A 22,645-nucleotide genomic window follows, 5' to 3' on the forward strand; every position below is an offset into this window, starting at 1 on the left:
AACTGAGATGAAGAAAGAAAACCACTGCTGACGTTCGAAATCAAGATTTTCTGTTTACTAAACAGGCACTTAGACCAACTAAGCCAAAGGACAAAAAGGTGTGATACTTTAGAAAGCCTGCTTAGCGAGTCAGATGCATAAAGAGGAGGAATTTCAAAATAAAATCCACTGGTTTTAAGTTGTCATGCTTGATGCCATCTTTCTTCCTTTTTGGCCCTTATACAGAAGACATTCTTCATCTCACAATTGCACTATCAGTAAAGACGTAGCCAAGGTAAATTTGAGGTTTCATGCAAGTGAAAATCCCATTTTTAAGATAGGAAGTTTCTTTTTGAGATGATGAAAACAAGGCACTGCTGAGATTCGAACTCAGGATCTCCTGTTTACTAGACAGGCGCTTTAACCAACTAAGCCACAGCACCACAAGCTGAAAAGCCTATGAAATGCAATAGAATCTGGATCGATGACAAGGCCTTGGGTTTTGAAGTTCCATAATTGAATGATCCATCTTCTAGCACAGCTTCAACTTGGTACTTGTTTTTCTTCCAAGTTATGACACAGAATAGGCAGATTGAAGGAATGCCACAGCAGGGCCAAAAGAGTTTGCCCCAATCTAACTGTAAAGAATAGACACTGTAATATCTTCAATGAAAACACACTGACCCGTAAAAATAATCATTACATCTTTTCTCCTTAGCGCATGTGCGCCATGTAGACGAGGTGGCCGAGTGGTTAAGGCGATGGACTGCTAATCCATTGTGCTCTGCATGCATGGGTTCGAATCCCAACCTCGTCGGTTTATTCTGCTTGTTTCACGTTGTATTGTTTTCATTTCTAGCCAAAGCGGTAGATACGTCAAGCTTGAAAGTTTATCTTCCTTTTTAAGAAAGCTGCTATCAAACTTTGCAGAGTTAGAAGTGTAAATCCACTGGTTTTATTTTGAAATGCTTGATGCCATCCTTTATTCTCTAAAGAAAGTTATATCGTCTAATTCCTTTTTAAGCGTTTCGACAGCAGAGATTTTTTTTCTCTCAACTGCACTATGTTTTGACTGTGGTAAAGACTTGTTTAATGTCATACAAGAACAAAAGTCCACCTTTTTTTTGCTAAAATGACCCAAACTGAGATGAAGAAAGAAAACCACTGCTGACGTTCGAAATCAAGATTTTCTGTTTACTAAACAGGCACTTAGACCAACTAAGCCAAAGGACAAAAAGGTGTGATACTTTAGAAAGCCTGCTTAGCGAGTCAGATGCATAAAGAGGAGGAATTTCAAAATAAAATCCACTGGTTTTAAGTTGTCATGCTTGATGCCATCTTTCTTCCTTTTTGGCCCTTATACAGAAGACATTCTTCATCTCACAATTGCACTATCAGTAAAGACGTAGCCAAGGTAAATTTGAGGTTTCATGCAAGTGAAAATCCCATTTTTAAGATAGGAAGTTTCTTTTTGAGATGATGAAAACAAGGCACTGCTGAGATTCGAACTCAGGATCTCCTGTTTACTAGACAGGCGCTTTAACCAACTAAGCCACAGCACCACAAGCTGGAAAGCCTATGAAATGCAATAGAATCTGGATCGATGACAAGGCCTTGGGTTTTGAAGTTCCATAATTGAATGATCCATCTTCTAGCACAGCTTCAACTTGGTACTTGTTTTTCTTCCAAGTTATGACACAGAATAGGCAGATTGAAGGAATGCCACAGCAGGGCCAAAAGAGTTTGCCCCAATCTAACTGTAAAGAATAGACACTGTAATATCTTCAATGAAAACACACTGACCCGTAAAAATAATCATTACATCTTTTCTCCTTAGCACATGTGCGCCATGTAGACGAGGTGGCCGAGTGGTTAAGGCGATGGACTGCTAATCCATTGTGCTCTGCATGCATGGGTTCGAATCCCATCCTCGTCGGTTTATTCTGCTTGTTTCATGTTGTATTGTTTTCATTTCTAGCCAAAGCGGTAGATACGTCAAGCTTGAAAGTTTATCTTCCTTTTTAAGAAAGCTGCTATCAAACTTTGCAGAGTTAGAAGTGTAAATCCACTGGTTTTATTTTGAAATGCTTGATGCCATCCTTTATTCTCTAAAGAAAGTTATATCGTCTAATTCCTTTTTAAGCGTTTCGACAGCAGAGATTTTTTTTCTCTCAACTGCACTATGTTTTGACTGTGGTAAAGACTTGTTTAATGTCATACAAGAACAAAAGTCCACCTTTTTTTTGCTAAAATGACCCAAACTGAGATGAAGAAAGAAAACCACTGCTGACGTTCGAAATCAAGATTTTCTGTTTACTAAACAGGCACTTAGACCAACTAAGCCAAAGGACAAAAAGGTGTGATACTTTAGAAAGCCTGCTTAGCGAGTCAGATGCATAAAGAGGAGGAATTTCAAAATAAAATCCACTGGTTTTAAGTTGTCATGCTTGATGCCATCTTTCTTCCTTTTTGGCCCTTATACAGAAGACATTCTTCATCTCACAATTGCACTATCAGTAAAGACGTAGCCAAGGTAAATTTGAGGTTTCATGCAAGTGAAAATCCCATTTTTAAGATAGGAAGTTTCTTTTTGAGATGATGAAAACAATGCACTGCTGAGATTCGAACTCAGGATCTCCTGTTTACTAGACAGGCGCTTTAACCAACTAAGCCACAGCACCACAAGCTGAAAAGCCTATGAAATGCAATAGAATCTGGATCGATGACAAGGCCTTGGGTTTTGAAGTTCCATAATTGAATGATCCATCTTCTAGCACAGCTTCAACTTGGTACTTGTTTTTCTTCCAAGTTATGACACAGAATAGGCAGATTGAAGGAATGCCACAGCAGGGCCAAAAGAGTTTGCCCCAATCTAACTGTAAAGAATAGACACTGTAATATCTTCAATGAAAACACACTGACCCGTAAAAATAATCATTACATCTTTTCTCCTTAGCGCATGTGCGCCATGTAGACGAGGTGGCCGAGTGGTTAAGGCGATGGACTGCTAATCCATTGTGCTCTGCATGCATGGGTTCGAATCCCATCCTCGTCGGTTTATTCTGCTTGTTTCATGTTGTATTGTTTTCATTTCTAGCCAAAGCGGTAGATACGTCAAGCTTGAAAGTTTATCTTCCTTTTTAAGAAAGCTGCTATCAAACTTTGCAGAGTTAGAAGTGTAAATCCACTGGTTTTATTTTGAAATGCTTGATGCCATCCTTTATTCTCTAAAGAAAGTTATATCGTCTAATTCCTTTTTAAGCGTTTCGACAGCAGAGATTTTTTTTCTCTCAACTGCACTATGTTTTGACTGTGGTAAAGACTTGTTTAATGTCATACAAGAACAAAAGTCCACCTTTTTTTTGCTAAAATGACCCAAACTGAGATGAAGAAAGAAAACCACTGCTGATGTTCGAAATCAAGATTTTCTGTTTACTAAACAGGCACTTAGACCAACTAAGCCAAAGGACAAAAAGGTGTGATACTTTAGAAAGCCTGCTTAGCGAGTCAGATGCATAAAGAGGAGGAATTTCAAAATAAAATCCACTGGTTTTAAGTTGTCATGCTTGATGCCATCTTTCTTCCTTTTTGGCCCTTATACAGAAGACATTCTTCATCTCACAATTGCACTATCAGTAAAGACGTAGCCAAGGTAAATTTGAGGTTTCATGCAAGTGAAAATCCCATTTTTAAGATAGGAAGTTTCTTTTTGAGATGATGAAAACAAGGCACTGCTGAGATTCGAACTCAGGATCTCCTGTTTACTAGACAGGCGCTTTAACCAACTAAGCCACAGCACCACAAGCTGAAAAGCCTATGAAATGCAATAGAATCTGGATCGATGACAAGGCCTTGGGTTTTGAAGTTCCATAATTGAATGATCCATCTTCTAGCACAGCTTCAACTTGGTACTTGTTTTTCTTCCAAGTTATGACACAGAATAGGCAGATTGAAGGAATGCCACAGCAGGGCCAAAAGAGTTTGCCCCAATCTAACTGTAAAGAATAGACACTGTAATATCTTCAATGAAAACACACTGACCCGTAAAAATAATCATTACATCTTTTCTCCTTAGCGCATGTGCGCCATGTAGACGAGGTGGCCGAGTGGTTAAGGCGATGGACTGCTAATCCATTGTGCTCTGCATGCATGGGTTCGAATCCCATCCTCGTCGGTTTATTCTGCTTGTTTCATGTTGTATTGTTTTCATTTCTAGCCAAAGCGGTAGATACGTCAAGCTTGAAAGTTTATCTTCCTTTTTAAGAAAGCTGCTATCAAACTTTGCAGAGTTAGAAGTGTAAATCCACTGGTTTTATTTTGAAATGCTTGATGCCATCCTTTATTCTCTAAAGAAAGTTATATCGTCTAATTCCTTTTTAAGCGTTTCGACAGCAGAGATTTTTTTTCTCTCAACTGCACTATGTTTTGACTGTGGTAAAGACTTGTTTAATGTCATACAAGAACAAAAGTCCACCTTTTTTTTGCTAAAATGACCCAAACTGAGATGAAGAAAGAAAACCACTGCTGACGTTCGAAATCAAGATTTTCTGTTTACTAAACAGGCACTTAGACCAACTAAGCCAAAGGACAAAAAGGTGTGATACTTTAGAAAGCCTGCTTAGCGAGTCAGATGCATAAAGAGGAGGAATTTCAAAATAAAATCCACTGGTTTTAAGTTGTCATGCTTGATGCCATCTTTCTTCCTTTTTGGCCCTTATACAGAAGACATTCTTCATCTCACAATTGCACTATCAGTAAAGACGTAGCCAAGGTAAATTTGAGGTTTCATGCAAGTGAAAATCCCATTTTTAAGATAGGAAGTTTCTTTTTGAGATGATGAAAACAAGGCACTGCTGAGATTCGAACTCAGGATCTCCTGTTTACTAGACAGGCGCTTTAACCAACTAAGCCACAGCACCACAAGCTGGAAAGCCTATGAAATGCAATAGAATCTGGATCGATGACAAGGCCTTGGGTTTTGAAGTTCCATAATTGAATGATCCATCTTCTAGCACAGCTTCAACTTGGTACTTGTTTTTCTTCCAAGTTATGACACAGAATAGGCAGATTGAAGGAATGCCACAGCAGGGCCAAAAGAGTTTGCCCCAATCTAACTGTAAAGAATAGACACTGTAATATCTTCAATGAAAACACACTGACCCGTAAAAATAATCATTACATCTTTTCTCCTTAGCACATGTGCGCCATGTAGACGAGGTGGCCGAGTGGTTAAGGCGATGGACTGCTAATCCATTGTGCTCTGCATGCATGGGTTCGAATCCCATCCTCGTCGGTTTATTCTGCTTGTTTCATGTTGTATTGTTTTCATTTCTAGCCAAAGCGGTAGATACGTCAAGCTTGAAAGTTTATCTTCCTTTTTAAGAAAGCTGCTATCAAACTTTGCAGAGTTAGAAGTGTAAATCCACTGGTTTTATTTTGAAATGCTTGATGCCATCCTTTATTCTCCAAAGAAAGTTATATCGTCTAATTCCTTTTTAAGCGTTTCGACAGCAGATATTTTTTTTCTCTCAACTGCACTATGTTTTGACTGTGGTAAAGACTTGTTTAATGTCATACAAGAACAAAAGTCCACCTTTTTTTTGCTAAAATGACCCAAACTGAGATGAAGAAAGAAAACCACTGCTGACGTTCGAAATCAAGATTTTCTGTTTACTAAACAGGCACTTAGACCAACTAAGCCAAAGGACAAAAAGGTGTGATACTTTAGAAAGCCTGCTTAGCGAGTCAGATGCATAAAGAGGAGGAATTTCAAAATAAAATCCACTGGTTTTAAGTTGTCATGCTTGATGCCATCTTTCTTCCTTTTTGGCCCTTATACAGAAGACATTCTTCATCTCACAATTGCACTATCAGTAAAGACGTAGCCAAGGTAAATTTGAGGTTTCATGCAAGTGAAAATCCCATTTTTAAGATAGGAAGTTTCTTTTTGAGATGATGAAAACAAGGCACTGCTGAGATTCGAACTCAGGATCTCCTGTTTACTAGACAGGCGCTTTAACCAACTAAGCCACAGCACCACAAGCTGGAAAGCCTATGAAATGCAATAGAATCTGGATCGATGACAAGGCCTTGGGTTTTGAAGTTCCATAATTGAATGATCCATCTTCTAGCACAGCTTCAACTTGGTACTTGTTTTTCTTCCAAGTTATGACACAGAATAGGCAGATTGAAGGAATGCCACAGCAGGGCCAAAAGAGTTTGCCCCAATCTAACTGTAAAGAATAGACACTGTAATATCTTCAATGAAAACACACTGACCCGTAAAAATAATCATTACATCTTTTCTCCTTAGCGCATGTGCGCCATGTAGACGAGGTGGCCGAGTGGTTAAGGCGATGGACTGCTAATCCATTGTGCTCTGCATGCATGGGTTCGAATCCCATCCTCGTCGGTTTATTCTGCTTGTTTCATGTTGTATTGTTTTCATTTCTAGCCAAAGCGGTAGATACGTCAAGCTTGAAAGTTTATCTTCCTTTTTAAGAAAGCTGCTATCAAACTTTGCAGAGTTAGAAGTGTAAATCCACTGGTTTTATTTTGAAATGCTTGATGCCATCCTTTATTCTCCAAAGAAAGTTATATCGTCTAATTCCTTTTTAAGCGTTTCGACAGCAGATATTTTTTTTCTCTCAACTGCACTATGTTTTGACTGTGGTAAAGACTTGTTTAATGTCATACAAGAACAAAAGTCCACCTTTTTTTTGCTAAAATGACCCAAACTGAGATGAAGAAAGAAAACCACTGCTGACGTTCGAAATCAAGATTTTCTGTTTACTAAACAGGCACTTAGACCAACTAAGCCAAAGGACAAAAAGGTGTGATACTTTAGAAAGCCTGCTTAGCGAGTCAGATGCATAAAGAGGAGGAATTTCAAAATAAAATCCACTGGTTTTAAGTTGTCATGCTTGATGCCATCTTTCTTCCTTTTTGGCCCTTATACAGAAGACATTCTTCATCTCACAATTGCACTATCAGTAAAGACGTAGCCAAGGTAAATTTGAGGTTTCATGCAAGTGAAAATCCCATTTTTAAGATAGGAAGTTTCTTTTTGAGATGATGAAAACAAGGCACTGCTGAGATTCGAACTCAGGATCTCCTGTATACTAGACAGGCGCTTTAACCAACTAAGCCACAGCACCACAAGCTGGAAAGCCTATGAAATGCAATAGAATCTGGATCGATGACAAGGCCTTGGGTTTTGAAGTTCCATAATTGAATGATCCATCTTCTAGCACAGCTTCAACTTGGTACTTGTTTTTCTTCCAAGTTATGACACAGAATAGGCAGATTGAAGGAATGCCACAGCAGGGCCAAAAGAGTTTGCCCCAATCTAACTGTAAAGAATAGACACTGTAATATCTTCAATGAAAACACACTGACCCGTAAAAATAATCATTACATCTTTTCTCCTTAGCGCATGTGCGCCATGTAGACGAGGTGGCCGAGTGGTTAAGGCGATGGACTGCTAATCCATTGTGCTCTGCATGCATGGGTTCGAATCCCATCCTCGTCGGTTTATTCTGCTTGTTTCATGTTGTATTGTTTTCATTTCTAGCCAAAGCGGTAGATACGTCAAGCTTGAAAGTTTATCTTCCTTTTTAAGAAAGCTGCTATCAAACTTTGCAGAGTTAGAAGTGTAAATCCACTGGTTTTATTTTGAAATGCTTGATGCCATCCTTTATTCTCTAAAGAAAGTTATATCGTCTAATTCCTTTTTAAGCGTTTCGACAGCAGAGATTTTTTTTCTCTCAACTGCACTATGTTTTGACTGTGGTAAAGACTTGTTTAATGTCATACAAGAACAAAAGTCCACCTTTTTTTTGCTAAAATGACCCAAACTGAGATGAAGAAAGAAAACCACTGCTGACGTTCGAAATCAAGATTTTCTGTTTACTAAACAGGCACTTAGACCAACTAAGCCAAAGGACAAAAAGGTGTGATACTTTAGAAAGCCTGCTTAGCGAGTCAGATGCATAAAGAGGAGGAATTTCAAAATAAATTCCACTGGTTTTAAGTTGTCATGCTTGATGCCATCTTTCTTCCTTTTTGGCCCTTATACAGAAGACATTCTTCATCTCACAATTGCACTATCAGTAAAGACGTAGCCAAGGTAAATTTGAGGTTTCATGCAAGTGAAAATCCCATTTTTAAGATAGGAAGTTTCTTTTTGAGATGATGAAAACAAGGCACTGCTGAGATTCGAACTCAGGATCTCCTGTTTACTAGACAGGCGCTTTAACCAACTAAGCCACAGCACCACAAGCTGAAAAGCCTATGAAATGCAATAGAATCTGGATCGATGACAAGGCCTTGGGTTTTGAAGTTCCATAATTGAATGATCCATCTTCTAGCACAGCTTCAACTTGGTACTTGTTTTTCTTCCAAGTTATGACACAGAATAGGCAGATTGAAGGAATGCCACAGCAGGGCCAAAAGAGTTTGCCCCAATCTAACTGTAAAGAATAGACACTGTAATATCTTCAATGAAAACACACTGACCCGTAAAAATAATCATTACATCTTTTCTCCTTAGCGCATGTGCGCCATGTAGACGAGGTGGCCGAGTGGTTAAGGCGATGGACTGCTAATCCATTGTGCTCTGCATGCATGGGTTCGAATCCCATCCTCGTCGGTTTATTCTGCTTGTTTCATGTTGTATTGTTTTCATTTCTAGCCAAAGCGGTAGATACGTCAAGCTTGAAAGTTTATCTTCCTTTTTAAGAAAGCTGCTATCAAACTTTGCAGAGTTAGAAGTGTAAATCCACTGGTTTTATTTTGAAATGCTTGATGCCATCCTTTATTCTCCAAAGAAAGTTATATCGTCTAATTCCTTTTTAAGCGTTTCGACAGCAGATATTTTTTTTCTCTCAACTGCACTATGTTTTGACTGTGGTAAAGACTTGTTTAATGTCATACAAGAACAAAAGTCCACCTTTTTTTGGCTAAAATGACCCAAACTGAGATGAAGAAAGAAAACCACTGCTGACGTTCGAAATCAAGATTTTCTGTTTACTAAACAGGCACTTAGACCAACTAAGCCAAAGGACAAAAAGGTGTGATACTTTAGAAAGCCTGCTTAGCGAGTCAGATGCATAAAGAGGAGGAATTTCAAAATAAAATCCACTGGTTTTAAGTTGTCATGCTTGATGCCATCTTTCTTCCTTTTTGGCCCTTATACAGAAGACATTCTTCATCTCACAATTGCACTATCAGTAAAGACGTAGCCAAGGTAAATTTGAGGTTTCATGCAAGTGAAAATCCCATTTTTAAGATAGGAAGTTTCTTTTTGAGATGATGAAAACAAGGCACTGCTGAGATTCGAACTCAGGATCTCCTGTTTACTAGACAGGCGCTTTAACCAACTAAGCCACAGCACCACAAGCTGGAAAGCCTATGAAATGCAATAGAATCTGGATCGATGACAAGGCCTTGGGTTTTGAAGTTCCATAATTGAATGATCCATCTTCTAGCACAGCTTCAACTTGGTACTTGTTTTTCTTCCAAGTTATGACACAGAATAGGCAGATTGAAGGAATGCCACAGCAGGGCCAAAAGAGTTTGCCCCAATCTAACTGTAAAGAATAGACACTGTAATATCTTCAATGAAAACACACTGACCCGTAAAAATAATCATTACATCTTTTCTCCTTAGCGCATGTGCGCCATGTAGACGAGGTGGCCGAGTGGTTAAGGCGATGGACTGCTAATCCATTGTGCTCTGCATGCATGGGTTCGAATCCCATCCTCGTCGGTTTATTCTGCTTGTTTCATGTTGTATTGTTTTCATTTCTAGCCAAAGCGGTAGATACGTCAAGCTTGAAAGTTTATCTTCCTTTTTAAGAAAGCTGCTATCAAACTTTGCAGAGTTAGAAGTGTAAATCCACTGGTTTTATTTTGAAATGCTTGATGCCATCCTTTATTCTCTAAAGAAAGTTATATCGTCTAATTCCTTTTTAAGCGTTTCGACAGCAGAGATTTTTTTTCTCTCAACTGCACTATGTTTTGACTGTGGTAAAGACTTGTTTAATGTCATACAAGAACAAAAGTCCACCTTTTTTTTGCTAAAATGACCCAAACTGAGATGAAGAAAGAAAACCACTGCTGACGTTCGAAATCAAGATTTTCTGTTTACTAAACAGGCACTTAGACCAACTAAGCCAAAGGACAAAAAGGTGTGATACTTTAGAAAGCCTGCTTAGCGAGTCAGATGCATAAAGAGGAGGAATTTCAAAATAAATTCCACTGGTTTTAAGTTGTCATGCTTGATGCCATCTTTCTTCCTTTTTGGCCCTTATACAGAAGACATTCTTCATCTCACAATTGCACTATCAGTAAAGACGTAGCCAAGGTAAATTTGAGGTTTCATGCAAGTGAAAATCCCATTTTTAAGATAGGAAGTTTCTTTTTGAGATGATGAAAACAAGGCACTGCTGAGATTCGAACTCAGGATCTCCTGTTTACTAGACAGGCGCTTTAACCAACTAAGCCACAGCACCACAAGCTGAAAAGCCTATGAAATGCAATAGAATCTGGATCGATGACAAGGCCTTGGGTTTTGAAGTTCCATAATTGAATGATCCATCTTCTAGCACAGCTTCAACTTGGTACTTGTTTTTCTTCCAAGTTATGACACAGAATAGGCAGATTGAAGGAATGCCACAGCAGGGCCAAAAGAGTTTGCCCCAATCTAACTGTAAAGAATAGACACTGTAATATCTTCAATGAAAACACACTGACCCGTAAAAATAATCATTACATCTTTTCTCCTTAGCGCATGTGCGCCATGTAGACGAGGTGGCCGAGTGGTTAAGGCGATGGACTGCTAATCCATTGTGCTCTGCATGCATGGGTTCGAATCCCATCCTCGTCGGTTTATTCTGCTTGTTTCATGTTGTATTGTTTTCATTTCTAGCCAAAGCGGTAGATACGTCAAGCTTGAAAGTTTATCTTCCTTTTTAAGAAAGCTGCTATCAAACTTTGCAGAGTTAGAAGTGTAAATCCACTGGTTTTATTTTGAAATGCTTGATGCCATCCTTTATTCTCTAAAGAAAGTTATATCGTCTAATTCCTTTTTAAGCGTTTCGACAGCAGAGATTTTTTTTCTCTCAACTGCACTATGTTTTGACTGTGGTAAAGACTTGTTTAATGTCATACAAGAACAAAAGTCCACCTTTTTTTTGCTAAAATGACCCAAACTGAGATGAAGAAAGAAAACCACTGCTGACGTTCGAAATCAAGATTTTCTGTTTACTAAACAGGCACTTAGACCAACTAAGCCAAAGGACAAAAAGGTGTGATACTTTAGAAAGCCTGCTTAGCGAGTCAGATGCATAAAGAGGAGGAATTTCAAAATAAAATCCACTGGTTTTAAGTTGTCATGCTTGATGCCATCTTTCTTCCTTTTTGGCCCTTATACAGAAGACATTCTTCATCTCACAATTGCACTATCAGTAAAGACGTAGCCAAGGTAAATTTGAGGTTTCATGCAAGTGAAAATCCCATTTTTAAGATAGGAAGTTTCTTTTTGAGATGATGAAAACAAGGCACTGCTGAGATTCGAACTCAGGATCTCCTGTTTACTAGACAGGCGCTTTAACCAACTAAGCCACAGCACCACAAGCTGGAAAGCCTATGAAATGCAATAGAATCTGGATCGATGACAAGGCCTTGGGTTTTGAAGTTCCATAATTGAATGATCCATCTTCTAGCACAGCTTCAACTTGGTACTTGTTTTTCTTCCAAGTTATGACACAGAATAGGCAGATTGAAGGAATGCCACAGCAGGGCCAAAAGAGTTTGCCCCAATCTAACTGTAAAGAATAGACACTGTAATATCTTCAATGAAAACACACTGACCCGTAAAAATAATCATTACATCTTTTCTCCTTAGCGCATGTGCGCCATGTAGACGAGGTGGCCGAGTGGTTAAGGCGATGGACTGCTAATCCATTGTGCTCTGCATGCATGGGTTCGAATCCCATCCTCGTCGGTTTATTCTGCTTGTTTCATGTTGTATTGTTTTCATTTCTAGCCAAAGCGGTAGATACGTCAAGCTTGAAAGTTTATCTTCCTTTTTAAGAAAGCTGCTATCAAACTTTGCAGAGTTAGAAGTGTAAATCCACTGGTTTTATTTTGAAATGCTTGATGCCATCCTTTATTCTCTAAAGAAAGTTATATCGTCTAATTCCTTTTTAAGCGTTTCGACAGCAGAGATTTTTTTTCTCTCAACTGCACTATGTTTTGACTGTGGTAAAGACTTGTTTAATGTCATACAAGAACAAAAGTCCACCTTTTTTTTGCTAAAATGACCCAAACTGAGATGAAGAAAGAAAACCACTGCTGACGTTCGAAATCAAGATTTTCTGTTTACTAAACAGGCACTTAGACCAACTAAGCCAAAGGACAAAAAGGTGTGATACTTTAGAAAGCCTGCTTAGCGAGTCAGATGCATAAAGAGGAGGAATTTCAAAATAAAATCCACTGGTTTTAAGTTGTCATGCTTGATGCCATCTTTCTTCCTTTTTGGCCCTTATACAGAAGACATTCTTCATCTCACAATTGCACTATCAGTAAAGACGTAGCCAAGGTAAATTTGAGGTTTCATGCAAGTGAAAATCCCATTTTTAAGATAGGAAGTTTCTTTTTGAGATGATGAAAACAAGGCACTGCTGAGATTCGAACTCAGGATCTCCTGTTTACTAGACAGGCGCTTTAACCAACTAAGCCACAGCACCACAAGCTGGAAAGCCTATGAAATGCAATAGAATCTGGATCGATGACAAGGCCTTGGGTTTTGAAGTTCCATAATTGAATGATCCATCTTCTAGCACAGCTTCAACTTGGTACTTGTTTTTCTTCCAAGTTATGACACAGAATAGGCAGATTGAAGGAATGCCACAGCAGGGCCAAAAGAGTTTGCCCCAATCTAACTGTAAAGAATAGACACTGTAATATCTTCAATGAAAACACACTGACCCGTAAAAATAATCATTACATCTTTTCTCCTTAGCGCATGTGCGCCATGTAGACGAGGTGGCCGAGTGGTTAAGGCGATGGACTGCTAATCCATTCTTGCATGCATGGGTTCGAATCCCATCCTCGTCGGTTTATTCTGCTTGTTTCATGTTGTATTGTTTTCATTTCTAGCCAAAGCGGTAGATACGTCAAGCTTGAAAGTTTATCTTCCTTTTTAAGAAAGCTGCTATCAAACTTTGCAGAGTTAGAAGTGTAAATCCACTGGTTTTATTTTGAAATGCTTGATGCCATCCTTTATTCTCTAAAGAAAGTTATATCGTCTAATTCCTTTTTAAGCGTTTCGACAGCAGAGATTTTTTTTCTCTCAACTGCACTATGTTTTGACTGTGGTAAAGACTTGTTTAATGTCATACAAGAACAAAAGTCCACCTTTTTTTTGCTAAAATGACCCAAACTGAGATGAAGAAAGAAAACCACTGCTGACGTTCGAAATCAAGATTTTCTGTTTACTAAACAGGCACTTAGACCAACTAAGCCAAAGGACAAAAAGGTGTGATACTTTAGAAAGCCTGCTTAGCGAGTCAGATGCATAAAGAGGAGGAATTTCAAAATAAAATCCACTGGTTTTAAGTTGTCATGCTTGATGCCATCTTTCTTCCTTTTTGGCCCTTATACAGAAGACATTCTTCATCTCACAATTGCACTATCAGTAAAGACGTAGCCAAGGTAAATTTGAGGTTTCATGCAAGTGAAAATCCCATTTTTAAGATAGGAAGTTTCTTTTTGAGATGATGAAAACAAGGCACTGCTGAGATTCGAACTCAGGATCTCCTGTTTACTAGACAGGCGCTTTAACCAACTAAGCCACAGCACCACAAGCTGGAAAGCCTATGAAATGCAATAGAATCTGGATCGATGACAAGGCCTTGGGTTTTGAAGTTCCATAATTGAATGATCCATCTTCTAGCACAGCTTCAACTTGGTACTTGTTTTTCTTCCAAGTTATGACACAGAATAGGCAGATTGAAGGAATGCCACAGCAGGGCCAAAAGAGTTTGCCCCAATCTAACTGTAAAGAATAGACACTGTAATATCTTCAATGAAAACACACTGACCCGTAAAAATAATCATTACATCTTTTCTCCTTAGCGCATGTGCGCCATGTAGACGAGGTGGCCGAGTGGTTAAGGCGATGGACTGCTAATCCATTGTGCTCTGCATGCATGGGTTCGAATCCCATCCTCGTCGGTTTATTCTGCTTGTTTCATGTTGTATTGTTTTCATTTCTAGCCAAAGCGGTAGATACGTCAAGCTTGAAAGTTTATCTTCCTTTTTAAGAAAGCTGCTATCAAACTTTGCAGAGTTAGAAGTGTAAATCCACTGGTTTTATTTTGAAATGCTTGATGCCATCCTTTATTCTCTAAAGAAAGTTATATCGTCTAATTCCTTTTTAAGCGTTTCGACAGCAGAGATTTTTTTTCTCTCAACTGCACTATGTTTTGACTGTGGTAAAGACTTGTTTAATGTCATACAAGAACAAAAGTCCACCTTTTTTTTGCTAAAATGACCCAAACTGAGATGAAAGAAAACCACTGCTGACGTTCGAAATCAAGATTTTCTGTTTACTAAACAGGCACTTAGACCAACTAAGCCAAAGGACAAAAAGGTGTGATACTTTAGAAAGCCTGCTTAGCGAGTCAGATGCATAAAGAGGAGGAATTTCAAAATAAAATCCACTGGTTTTAAGTTGTCATGCTTGATGCCATCTTTCTTCCTTTTTGGCCCTTATACAGAAGACATTCTTCATCTCACAATTGCACTATCAGTAAAGACGTAGCCAAGGTAAATTTGAGGTTTCATGCAAGTGAAAATCCCATTTTTAAGATAGGAAGTTTCTTTTTGAGATGATGAAAACAAGGCACTGCTGAGATTCGAACTCAGGATCTCCTGTTTACTAGACAGGCGCTTTAACCAACTAAGCCACAGCACCACAAGCTGGAAAGCCTATGAAATGCAATAGAATCTGGATCGATGACAAGGCCTTGGGTTTTGAAGTTCCATAATTGAATGATCCATCTTCTAGCACAGCTTCAACTTGGTACTTGTTTTTCTTCCAAGTTATGACACAGAATAGGCAGATTGAAGGAATGCCACAGCAGGGCCAAAAGAGTTTGCCCCAATCTAACTGTAAAGAATAGACACTGTAATATCTTCAATGAAAACACACTGACCCGTAAAAATAATCATTACATCTTTTCTCCTTAGCGCATGTGCGCCATGTAGACGAGGTGGCCGAGTGGTTAAGGCGATGGACTGCTAATCCATTGTGCTCTGCATGCATGGGTTCGAATCCCATCCTCGTCGGTTTATTCTGCTTGTTTCATGTTGTATTGTTTTCATTTCTAGCCAAAGCGGTAGATACGTCAAGCTTGAAAGTTTATCTTCCTTTTTAAGAAAGCTGCTATCAAACTTTGCAGAGTTAGAAGTGTAAATCCACTGGTTTTATTTTGAAATGCTTGATGCCATCCTTTATTCTCTAAAGAAAGTTATATCGTCTAATTCCTTTTTAAGCGTTTCGACAGCAGAGATTTTTTTTCTCTCAACTGCACTATGTTTTGACTGTGGTAAAGACTTGTTTAATGTCATACAAGAACAAAAGTCCACCTTTTTTTTTGCTAAAATGACCCAAACTGAGATGAAGAATGAAAACCACTGCTGACGTTCGAAATCAAGATTTTCTGTTTACTAAACAGGCACTTAGACCAACTAAGCCAAAGGACAAAAAGGTGTGATACTTTAGAAAGCCTGCTTAGCGAGTCAGATGCATAAAGAGGAGGAATTTCAAAATAAAATCCACTGGTTTTAAGTTGTCATGCTTGATGCCATCTTTCTTCCTTTTTGGCCCTTATACAGAAGACATTCTTCATCTCACAATTGCACTATCAGTAAAGACGTAGCCAAGGTAAATTTGAGGTTTCATGCAAGTGAAATTCCCATTTTTAAGATAGGAAGTTTCTTTTTGAGATGATGAAAACAAGGCACTGCTGAGATTCGAACTCAGGATCTCCTGTTTACTAGACAGGCGCTTTAACCAACTAAGCCACAGCACCACAAGCTGGAAAGCCTATGAAATGCAATAGAATCTGGATCGATGACAAGGCCTTGGGTTTTGAAGTTCCATAATTGAATGATCCATCTTCTAGCACAGCTTCAACTTGGTACTTGTTTTTCTTCCAAGTTATGACACAGAATAGGCAGATTGAAGGAATGCCACAGCAGGGCCAAAAGAGTTTGCCCCAATCTAACTGTAAAGAATAGACACTGTAATATCTTCAATGAAAACACACTGACCCGTAAAAATAATCATTACATCTTTTCTCCTTAGCGCATGTGCGCCATGTAGACGAGGTGGCCGAGTGGTTAAGGCGATGGACTGCTAATCCATTGTGCTCTGCATGCATGGGTTCGAATCCCATCCTCGTCGGTTTATTCTGCTTGTTTCATGTTGTATTGTTTTCATTTCTAGCCAAAGCGGTAGATACGTCAAGCTTGAAAGTTTATCTTCCTTTTTAAGAAAGCTGCTATCAAACTTTGCAGAGTTAGAAGTGTAAATCCACTGGTTTTATTTTGAAATGCTTGATGCCATCCTTTATTCTCTAAAGAAAGTTATATCGTCTAATTCCTTTTTAAGCGTTTCGACAGCAGAGATTTTTTTTCTCTCAACTGCACTATGTTTTGACTGTGGTAAAGACTTGTTTAATGTCATACAAGAACAAAAGTCCACCTTTTTTTTTGCTAAAATGACCCAAACTGAGATGAAGAATGAAAACCACTGCTGACGTTCGAAATCAAGATTTTCTGTTTACTAAACAGGCACTTAGACCAACTAAGCCAAAGGACAAAAAGGTGTGATACTTTAGAAAGCCTGCTTAGCGAGTCAGATGCATAAAGAGGAGGAATTTCAAAATAAAATCCACTGGTTTTAAGTTGTCATGCTTGATGCCATCTTTCTTCCTTTTTGGCCCTTATACAGAAGACATTCTTCATCTCACAATTGCACTATCAGTAAAGACGTAGCCAAGGTAAATTTGAGGTTTCATGCAAGTGAAAATCCCATTTTTAAGATAGGAAGTTTCTTTTTGAGATGATGAAAACAAGGCACTGCTGAGATTCGAACTCAGGATCTCCTGTTTACTAGACAGGCGCTTTAACCAACTAAGCCACAGCACCACAAGCTGGAAAGCCTATGAAATGCAATAGAATCTGGATCGATGACAAGGCCTTGGGTTTTGAAGTTCCATAATTGAATGATCCATCTTCTAGCACAGCTTCAACTTGGTACTTGTTTTTCTTCCAAGTTATGACACAGAATAGGCAGATTGAAGGAATGCCACAGCAGGGCCAAAAGAGTTTGCCCCAATCTAACTGTAAAGAATAGACACTGTAATATCTTCAATGAAAACACACTGACCCGTAAAAATAATCATTACATCTTTTCTCCTTAGCGCATGTGCGCCATGTAGACGAGGTGGCCGAGTGGTTAAGGCGATGGACTGCTAATCCATTCTTGCATGCATGGGTTCGAATCCCATCCTCGTCGGTTTATTCTGCTTGTTTCATGTTGTATTGTTTTCATTTCTAGCCAAAGCGGTAGATACGTCAAGCTTGAAAGTTTATCTTCCTTTTTAAGAAAGCTGCTATCAAACTTTGCAGAGTTAGAAGTGTAAATCCACTGGTTTTATTTTGAAATGCTTGATGCCATCCTTTATTCTCTAAAGAAAGTTATATCGTCTAATTCCTTTTTAAGCGTTTCGACAGCAGAGATTTTTTTTCTCTCAACTGCACTATGTTTTGACTGTGGTAAAGACTTGTTTAATGTCATACAAGAACAAAAGTCCACCTTTTTTTTTGCTAAAATGACCCAAACTGAGATGAAGAATGAAAACCACTGCTGACGTTCGAAATCAAGATTTTCTGTTTACTAAACAGGCACTTAGACCAACTAAGCCAAAGGACAAAAAGGTGTGATACTTTAGAAAGCCTGCTTAGCGAGTCAGATGCATAAAGAGGAGGAATTTCAAAATAAAATCCACTGGTTTTAAGTTGTCATGCTTGATGCCATCTTTCTTCCTTTTTGGCCCTTATACAGAAGACATTCTTCATCTCACAATTGCACTATCAGTAAAGACGTAGCCAAGGTAAATTTGAGGTTTCATGCAAGTGAAAATCCCATTTTTAAGATAGGAAGTTTCTTTTTGAGATGATGAAAACAAGGCACTGCTGAGATTCGAACTCAGGATCTCCTGTTTACTAGACAGGCGCTTTAACCAACTAAGCCACAGCACCACAAGCTGGAAAGCCTATGAAATGCAATAGAATCTGGATCGATGACAAGGCCTTGGGTTTTGAAGTTCCATAATTGAATGATCCATCTTCTAGCACAGCTTCAACTTGGTACTTGTTTTTCTTCCAAGTTATGACACAGAATAGGCAGATTGAAGGAATGCCACAGCAGGGCCAAAAGAGTTTGCCCCAATCTAACTGTAAAGAATAGACACTGTAATATCTTCAATGAAAACACACTGACCCGTAAAAATAATCATTACATCTTTTCTCCTTAGCGCATGTGCGCCATGTAGACGAGGTGGCCGAGTGGTTAAGGCGATGGACTGCTAATCCATTGTGCTCTGCATGCATGGGTTCGAATCCCATCCTCGTCGGTTTATTCTGCTTGTTTCATGTTGTATTGTTTTCATTTCTAGCCAAAGCGGTAGATACGTCAAGCTTGAAAGTTTATCTTCCTTTTTAAGAAAGCTGCTATCAAACTTTGCAGAGTTAGAAGTGTAAATCCACTGGTTTTATTTTGAAATGCTTGATGCCATCCTTTATTCTCTAAAGAAAGTTATATCGTCTAATTCCTTTTTAAGCGTTTCGACAGCAGAGATTTTTTTTCTCTCAACTGCACTATGTTTTGACTGTGGTAAAGACTTGTTTAATGTCATACAAGAACAAAAGTCCACCTTTTTTTTTGCTAAAATGACCCAAACTGAGATGAAGAATGAAAACCACTGCTGACGTTCGAAATCAAGATTTTCTGTTTACTAAACAGGCACTTAGACCAACTAAGCCAAAGGACAAAAAGGTGTGATACTTTAGAAAGCCTGCTTAGCGAGTCAGATGCATAAAGAGGAGGAATTTCAAAATAAAATCCACTGGTTTTAAGTTGTCATGCTTGATGCCATCTTTCTTCCTTTTTGGCCCTTATACAGAAGACATTCTTCATCTCACAATTGCACTATCAGTAAAGACGTAGCCAAGGTAAATTTGAGGTTTCATGCAAGTGAAATTCCCATTTTTAAGATAGGAAGTTTCTTTTTGAGATGATGAAAACAAGGCACTGCTGAGATTCGAACTCAGGATCTCCTGTTTACTAGACAGGCGCTTTAACCAACTAAGCCACAGCACCACAAGCTGGAAAGCCTATGAAATGCAATAGAATCTGGATCGATGACAAGGCCTTGGGTTTTGAAGTTCCATAATTGAATGATCCATCTTCTAGCACAGCTTCAACTTGGTACTTGTTTTTCTTCCAAGTTATGACACAGAATAGGCAGATTGAAGGAATGCCACAGCAGGGCCAAAAGAGTTTGCCCCAATCTAACTGTAAAGAATAGACACTGTAATATCTTCAATGAAAACACACTGACCCGTAAAAATAATCATTACATCTTTTCTCCTTAGCGCATGTGCGCCATGTAGACGAGGTGGCCGAGTGGTTAAGGCGATGGACTGCTAATCCATTGTGCTCTGCATGCATGGGTTCGAATCCCATCCTCGTCGGTTTATTCTGCTTGTTTCATGTTGTATTGTTTTCATTTCTAGCCAAAGCGGTAGATACGTCAAGCTTGAAAGTTTATCTTCCTTTTTAAGAAAGCTGCTATCAAACTTTGCAGAGTTAGAAGTGTAAATCCACTGGTTTTATTTTGAAATGCTTGATGCCATCCTTTATTCTCTAAAGAAAGTTATATCGTCTAATTCCTTTTTAAGCGTTTCGACAGCAGAGATTTTTTTTCTCTCAACTGCACTATGTTTTGACTGTGGTAAAGACTTGTTTAATGTCATACAAGAACAAAAGTCCACCTTTTTTTTTGCTAAAATGACCCAAACTGAGATGAAGAATGAAAACCACTGCTGACGTTCGAAATCAAGATTTTCTGTTTACTAAACAGGCACTTAGACCAACTAAGCCAAAGGACAAAAAGGTGTGATACTTTAGAAAGCCTGCTTAGCGAGTCAGATGCATAAAGAGGAGGAATTTCAAAATAAAATCCACTGGTTTTAAGTTGTCATGCTTGATGCCATCTTTCTTCCTTTTTGGCCCTTATACAGAAGACATTCTTCATCTCACAATTGCACTATCAGTAAAGACGTAGCCAAGGTAAATTTGAGGTTTCATGCAAGTGAAAATCCCATTTTTAAGATAGGAAGTTTCTTTTTGAGATGATGAAAACAAGGCACTGCTGAGATTCGAACTCAGGATCTCCTGTTTACTAGACAGGCGCTTTAACCAACTAAGCCACAGCACCACAAGCTGGAAAGCCTATGAAATGCAATAGAATCTGGACCGACGACAAGGCCTTGGGTTTTGAAGTTCCATAATTGAATGATCCATCTTCTAGCACAGCTTCAACTTGGTACTTGTTTTTCTTCCAAGTTATGACACAGAATAGGCAGATTGAAGGAATGCCACAGCAGGGCCAAAAGAGTTTGCCCCAATCTAACTGTAAAGAATAGACACTGTAATATCTTCAATGAAAACACACTGACCCGTAAAAATAATCATTACATCTTTTCTCCTTAGCGCATGTGTGCCATGTAGACGAGGTGGCCGAGTGGTTAAGGCGATGGACTGCTAATCCATTGTGCTCTGCATGCATGGGTTCGAATCCCATCCTCGTCGGTTTATTCTGCTTGTTTCATGTTGTATTGTTTTCATTTCTAGCCAAAGCGGTAGATACGTCAAGCTTGAAAGTTTATCTTCCTTTTTAAGAAAGCTGCTATCAAACTTTGCAGAGTTAGAAGTGTAAATCCACTGGTTTTATTTTGAAATGCTTGATGCCATCCTTTATTCTCTAAAGAAAGTTATATCGTCTAATTCCTTTTTAAGCGTTTCGACAGCAGAGATTTTTTTTCTCTCAACTGCACTATGTTTTGACTGTGGTAAAGACTTGTTTAATGTCATACAAGAACAAAAGTCCACCTTTTTTTTGCTAAAATGACCCAAACTGAGATGAAGAAAGAAAACCACTGCTGACGTTCGAAATCAAGATTTTCTGTTTACTAAACAGGCACTTAGACCAACTAAGCCAAAGGACAAAAAGGTGTGATACTTTAGAAAGCCTGCTTAGCGAGTCAGATGCATAAAGAGGAGGAATTTCAAAATAAAATCCACTGGTTTTAAGTTGTCATGCTTGATGCCATCTTTCTTCCTTTTTGGCCCTTATACAGAAGACATTCTTCATCTCACAATTGCACTATCAGTAAAGACGTAGCCAAGGTAAATTTGAGGTTTCATGCAAGTGAAAATCCCATTTTTAAGATAGGAAGTTTCTTTTTGAGATGATGAAAACAAGGCACTGCTGAGATTCGAACTCAGGATCTCCTGTTTACTAGACAGGCGCTTTAACCAACTAAGCCACAGCACCACAAGCTGGAAAGCCTATGAAATGCAATAGAATCTGGATCGATGACAAGGCCTTGGGTTTTGAAGTTCCATAATTGAATGATCCATCTTCTAGCACAGCTTCAACTTGGTACTTGTTTTTCTTCCAAGTTATGACACAGAATAGGCAGATTGAAGGAATGCCACAGCAGGGCCAAAAGAGTTTGCCCCAATCTAACTGTAAAGAATAGACACTGTAATATCTTCAATGAAAACACACTGACCCGTAAAAATAATCATTACATCTTTTCTCCTTAGCGCATGTGCGCCATGTAGACGAGGTGGCCGAGTGGTTAAGGCGATGGACTGCTAATCCATTCTTGCATGCATGGGTTCGAATCCCATCCTCGTCGGTTTATTCTGCTTGTTTCATGTTGTATTGTTTTCATTTCTAGCCAAAGCGGTAGATACGTCAAGCTTGAAAGTTTATCTTCCTTTTTAAGAAAGCTGCTATCAAACTTTGCAGAGTTAGAAGTGTAAATCCACTGGTTTTATTTTGAAATGCTTGATGCCATCCTTTATTCTCTAAAGAAAGTTATATCGTCTAATTCCTTTTTAAGCGTTTCGACAGCAGAGATTTTTTTTCTCTCAACTGCACTATGTTTTGACTGTGGTAAAGACTTGTTTAATGTCATACAAGAACAAAAGTCCACCTTTTTTTTTGCTAAAATGACCCAAACTGAGATGAAGAATGAAAACCACTGCTGACGTTCGAAATCAAGATTTTCTGTTTACTAAACAGGCACTTAGACCAACTAAGCCAAAGGACAAAAAGGTGTGATACTTTAGAAAGCCTGCTTAGCGAGTCAGATGCATAAAGAGGAGGAATTTCAAAATAAAATCCACTGGTTTTAAGTTGTCATGCTTGATGCCATCTTTCTTCCTTTTTGGCCCTTATACAGAAGACATTCTTCATCTCACAATTGCACTATCAGTAAAGACGTAGCCAAG

The 22,645-nt window shown here is 38.7% G+C and overlaps 34 non-coding genes across 34 annotated transcripts; 16 read left to right on the forward strand and 18 right to left on the reverse strand.

Annotated features, from left to right (window-relative positions):
* Positions 1-348: 348 nt before the first annotated feature.
* TRNAT-AGU (transfer RNA threonine (anticodon AGU)) lies at positions 349-422 on the reverse strand. Its single transcript has one exon. It is a non-coding gene; the product is annotated as a tRNA-Thr (tRNA).
* A 1,045-nt stretch (positions 423-1,467) lies between these two features.
* TRNAT-AGU (transfer RNA threonine (anticodon AGU)) lies at positions 1,468-1,541 on the reverse strand. Its single transcript has one exon. It is a non-coding gene; the product is annotated as a tRNA-Thr (tRNA).
* Positions 1,542-1,833: 292 nt separating this feature from the next.
* TRNAS-GCU (transfer RNA serine (anticodon GCU)) lies at positions 1,834-1,915 on the forward strand. The gene has a single exon. It is a non-coding gene; the product is annotated as a tRNA-Ser (tRNA).
* A 1,037-nt stretch (positions 1,916-2,952) lies between these two features.
* TRNAS-GCU (transfer RNA serine (anticodon GCU)) lies at positions 2,953-3,034 on the forward strand. Its single transcript has one exon. It is a non-coding gene; the product is annotated as a tRNA-Ser (tRNA).
* Positions 3,035-3,705: 671 nt separating this feature from the next.
* On the reverse strand, positions 3,706-3,779 carry TRNAT-AGU (transfer RNA threonine (anticodon AGU)). The gene has a single exon. It is a non-coding gene; the product is annotated as a tRNA-Thr (tRNA).
* Positions 3,780-4,071: 292 nt separating this feature from the next.
* TRNAS-GCU (transfer RNA serine (anticodon GCU)) lies at positions 4,072-4,153 on the forward strand. The gene has a single exon. It is a non-coding gene; the product is annotated as a tRNA-Ser (tRNA).
* Positions 4,154-4,824: 671 nt separating this feature from the next.
* On the reverse strand, positions 4,825-4,898 carry TRNAT-AGU (transfer RNA threonine (anticodon AGU)). Its single transcript has one exon. It is a non-coding gene; the product is annotated as a tRNA-Thr (tRNA).
* Positions 4,899-5,190: 292 nt separating this feature from the next.
* On the forward strand, positions 5,191-5,272 carry TRNAS-GCU (transfer RNA serine (anticodon GCU)). Its single transcript has one exon. It is a non-coding gene; the product is annotated as a tRNA-Ser (tRNA).
* A 671-nt stretch (positions 5,273-5,943) lies between these two features.
* TRNAT-AGU (transfer RNA threonine (anticodon AGU)) lies at positions 5,944-6,017 on the reverse strand. Its single transcript has one exon. It is a non-coding gene; the product is annotated as a tRNA-Thr (tRNA).
* A 292-nt stretch (positions 6,018-6,309) lies between these two features.
* On the forward strand, positions 6,310-6,391 carry TRNAS-GCU (transfer RNA serine (anticodon GCU)). Its single transcript has one exon. It is a non-coding gene; the product is annotated as a tRNA-Ser (tRNA).
* A 1,037-nt stretch (positions 6,392-7,428) lies between these two features.
* TRNAS-GCU (transfer RNA serine (anticodon GCU)) lies at positions 7,429-7,510 on the forward strand. Its single transcript has one exon. It is a non-coding gene; the product is annotated as a tRNA-Ser (tRNA).
* Positions 7,511-8,181: 671 nt separating this feature from the next.
* TRNAT-AGU (transfer RNA threonine (anticodon AGU)) lies at positions 8,182-8,255 on the reverse strand. Its single transcript has one exon. It is a non-coding gene; the product is annotated as a tRNA-Thr (tRNA).
* Positions 8,256-8,547: 292 nt separating this feature from the next.
* Positions 8,548-8,629, forward strand: TRNAS-GCU (transfer RNA serine (anticodon GCU)). The gene has a single exon. It is a non-coding gene; the product is annotated as a tRNA-Ser (tRNA).
* A 671-nt stretch (positions 8,630-9,300) lies between these two features.
* On the reverse strand, positions 9,301-9,374 carry TRNAT-AGU (transfer RNA threonine (anticodon AGU)). The gene has a single exon. It is a non-coding gene; the product is annotated as a tRNA-Thr (tRNA).
* Positions 9,375-9,666: 292 nt separating this feature from the next.
* Positions 9,667-9,748, forward strand: TRNAS-GCU (transfer RNA serine (anticodon GCU)). The gene has a single exon. It is a non-coding gene; the product is annotated as a tRNA-Ser (tRNA).
* Positions 9,749-10,419: 671 nt separating this feature from the next.
* On the reverse strand, positions 10,420-10,493 carry TRNAT-AGU (transfer RNA threonine (anticodon AGU)). Its single transcript has one exon. It is a non-coding gene; the product is annotated as a tRNA-Thr (tRNA).
* Positions 10,494-10,785: 292 nt separating this feature from the next.
* Positions 10,786-10,867, forward strand: TRNAS-GCU (transfer RNA serine (anticodon GCU)). The gene has a single exon. It is a non-coding gene; the product is annotated as a tRNA-Ser (tRNA).
* Positions 10,868-11,538: 671 nt separating this feature from the next.
* TRNAT-AGU (transfer RNA threonine (anticodon AGU)) lies at positions 11,539-11,612 on the reverse strand. Its single transcript has one exon. It is a non-coding gene; the product is annotated as a tRNA-Thr (tRNA).
* A 292-nt stretch (positions 11,613-11,904) lies between these two features.
* TRNAS-GCU (transfer RNA serine (anticodon GCU)) lies at positions 11,905-11,986 on the forward strand. The gene has a single exon. It is a non-coding gene; the product is annotated as a tRNA-Ser (tRNA).
* Positions 11,987-12,657: 671 nt separating this feature from the next.
* On the reverse strand, positions 12,658-12,731 carry TRNAT-AGU (transfer RNA threonine (anticodon AGU)). Its single transcript has one exon. It is a non-coding gene; the product is annotated as a tRNA-Thr (tRNA).
* A 1,041-nt stretch (positions 12,732-13,772) lies between these two features.
* Positions 13,773-13,846, reverse strand: TRNAT-AGU (transfer RNA threonine (anticodon AGU)). Its single transcript has one exon. It is a non-coding gene; the product is annotated as a tRNA-Thr (tRNA).
* Positions 13,847-14,138: 292 nt separating this feature from the next.
* Positions 14,139-14,220, forward strand: TRNAS-GCU (transfer RNA serine (anticodon GCU)). Its single transcript has one exon. It is a non-coding gene; the product is annotated as a tRNA-Ser (tRNA).
* Positions 14,221-14,888: 668 nt separating this feature from the next.
* Positions 14,889-14,962, reverse strand: TRNAT-AGU (transfer RNA threonine (anticodon AGU)). Its single transcript has one exon. It is a non-coding gene; the product is annotated as a tRNA-Thr (tRNA).
* A 292-nt stretch (positions 14,963-15,254) lies between these two features.
* TRNAS-GCU (transfer RNA serine (anticodon GCU)) lies at positions 15,255-15,336 on the forward strand. The gene has a single exon. It is a non-coding gene; the product is annotated as a tRNA-Ser (tRNA).
* A 672-nt stretch (positions 15,337-16,008) lies between these two features.
* TRNAT-AGU (transfer RNA threonine (anticodon AGU)) lies at positions 16,009-16,082 on the reverse strand. The gene has a single exon. It is a non-coding gene; the product is annotated as a tRNA-Thr (tRNA).
* A 292-nt stretch (positions 16,083-16,374) lies between these two features.
* Positions 16,375-16,456, forward strand: TRNAS-GCU (transfer RNA serine (anticodon GCU)). The gene has a single exon. It is a non-coding gene; the product is annotated as a tRNA-Ser (tRNA).
* A 672-nt stretch (positions 16,457-17,128) lies between these two features.
* TRNAT-AGU (transfer RNA threonine (anticodon AGU)) lies at positions 17,129-17,202 on the reverse strand. The gene has a single exon. It is a non-coding gene; the product is annotated as a tRNA-Thr (tRNA).
* Positions 17,203-18,244: 1,042 nt separating this feature from the next.
* Positions 18,245-18,318, reverse strand: TRNAT-AGU (transfer RNA threonine (anticodon AGU)). The gene has a single exon. It is a non-coding gene; the product is annotated as a tRNA-Thr (tRNA).
* Positions 18,319-18,610: 292 nt separating this feature from the next.
* On the forward strand, positions 18,611-18,692 carry TRNAS-GCU (transfer RNA serine (anticodon GCU)). The gene has a single exon. It is a non-coding gene; the product is annotated as a tRNA-Ser (tRNA).
* Positions 18,693-19,364: 672 nt separating this feature from the next.
* On the reverse strand, positions 19,365-19,438 carry TRNAT-AGU (transfer RNA threonine (anticodon AGU)). Its single transcript has one exon. It is a non-coding gene; the product is annotated as a tRNA-Thr (tRNA).
* A 292-nt stretch (positions 19,439-19,730) lies between these two features.
* TRNAS-GCU (transfer RNA serine (anticodon GCU)) lies at positions 19,731-19,812 on the forward strand. Its single transcript has one exon. It is a non-coding gene; the product is annotated as a tRNA-Ser (tRNA).
* Positions 19,813-20,484: 672 nt separating this feature from the next.
* On the reverse strand, positions 20,485-20,558 carry TRNAT-AGU (transfer RNA threonine (anticodon AGU)). The gene has a single exon. It is a non-coding gene; the product is annotated as a tRNA-Thr (tRNA).
* Positions 20,559-20,850: 292 nt separating this feature from the next.
* Positions 20,851-20,932, forward strand: TRNAS-GCU (transfer RNA serine (anticodon GCU)). The gene has a single exon. It is a non-coding gene; the product is annotated as a tRNA-Ser (tRNA).
* Positions 20,933-21,603: 671 nt separating this feature from the next.
* On the reverse strand, positions 21,604-21,677 carry TRNAT-AGU (transfer RNA threonine (anticodon AGU)). Its single transcript has one exon. It is a non-coding gene; the product is annotated as a tRNA-Thr (tRNA).
* Positions 21,678-22,645: the final 968 nt, after the last annotated feature.

The sequence above is a fragment of the Ranitomeya imitator genome, chromosome 7, assembly GCF_032444005.1.
Source record: "Ranitomeya imitator isolate aRanImi1 chromosome 7, aRanImi1.pri, whole genome shotgun sequence".
NCBI lineage: Eukaryota > Metazoa > Chordata > Amphibia > Anura > Dendrobatidae > Ranitomeya > Ranitomeya imitator.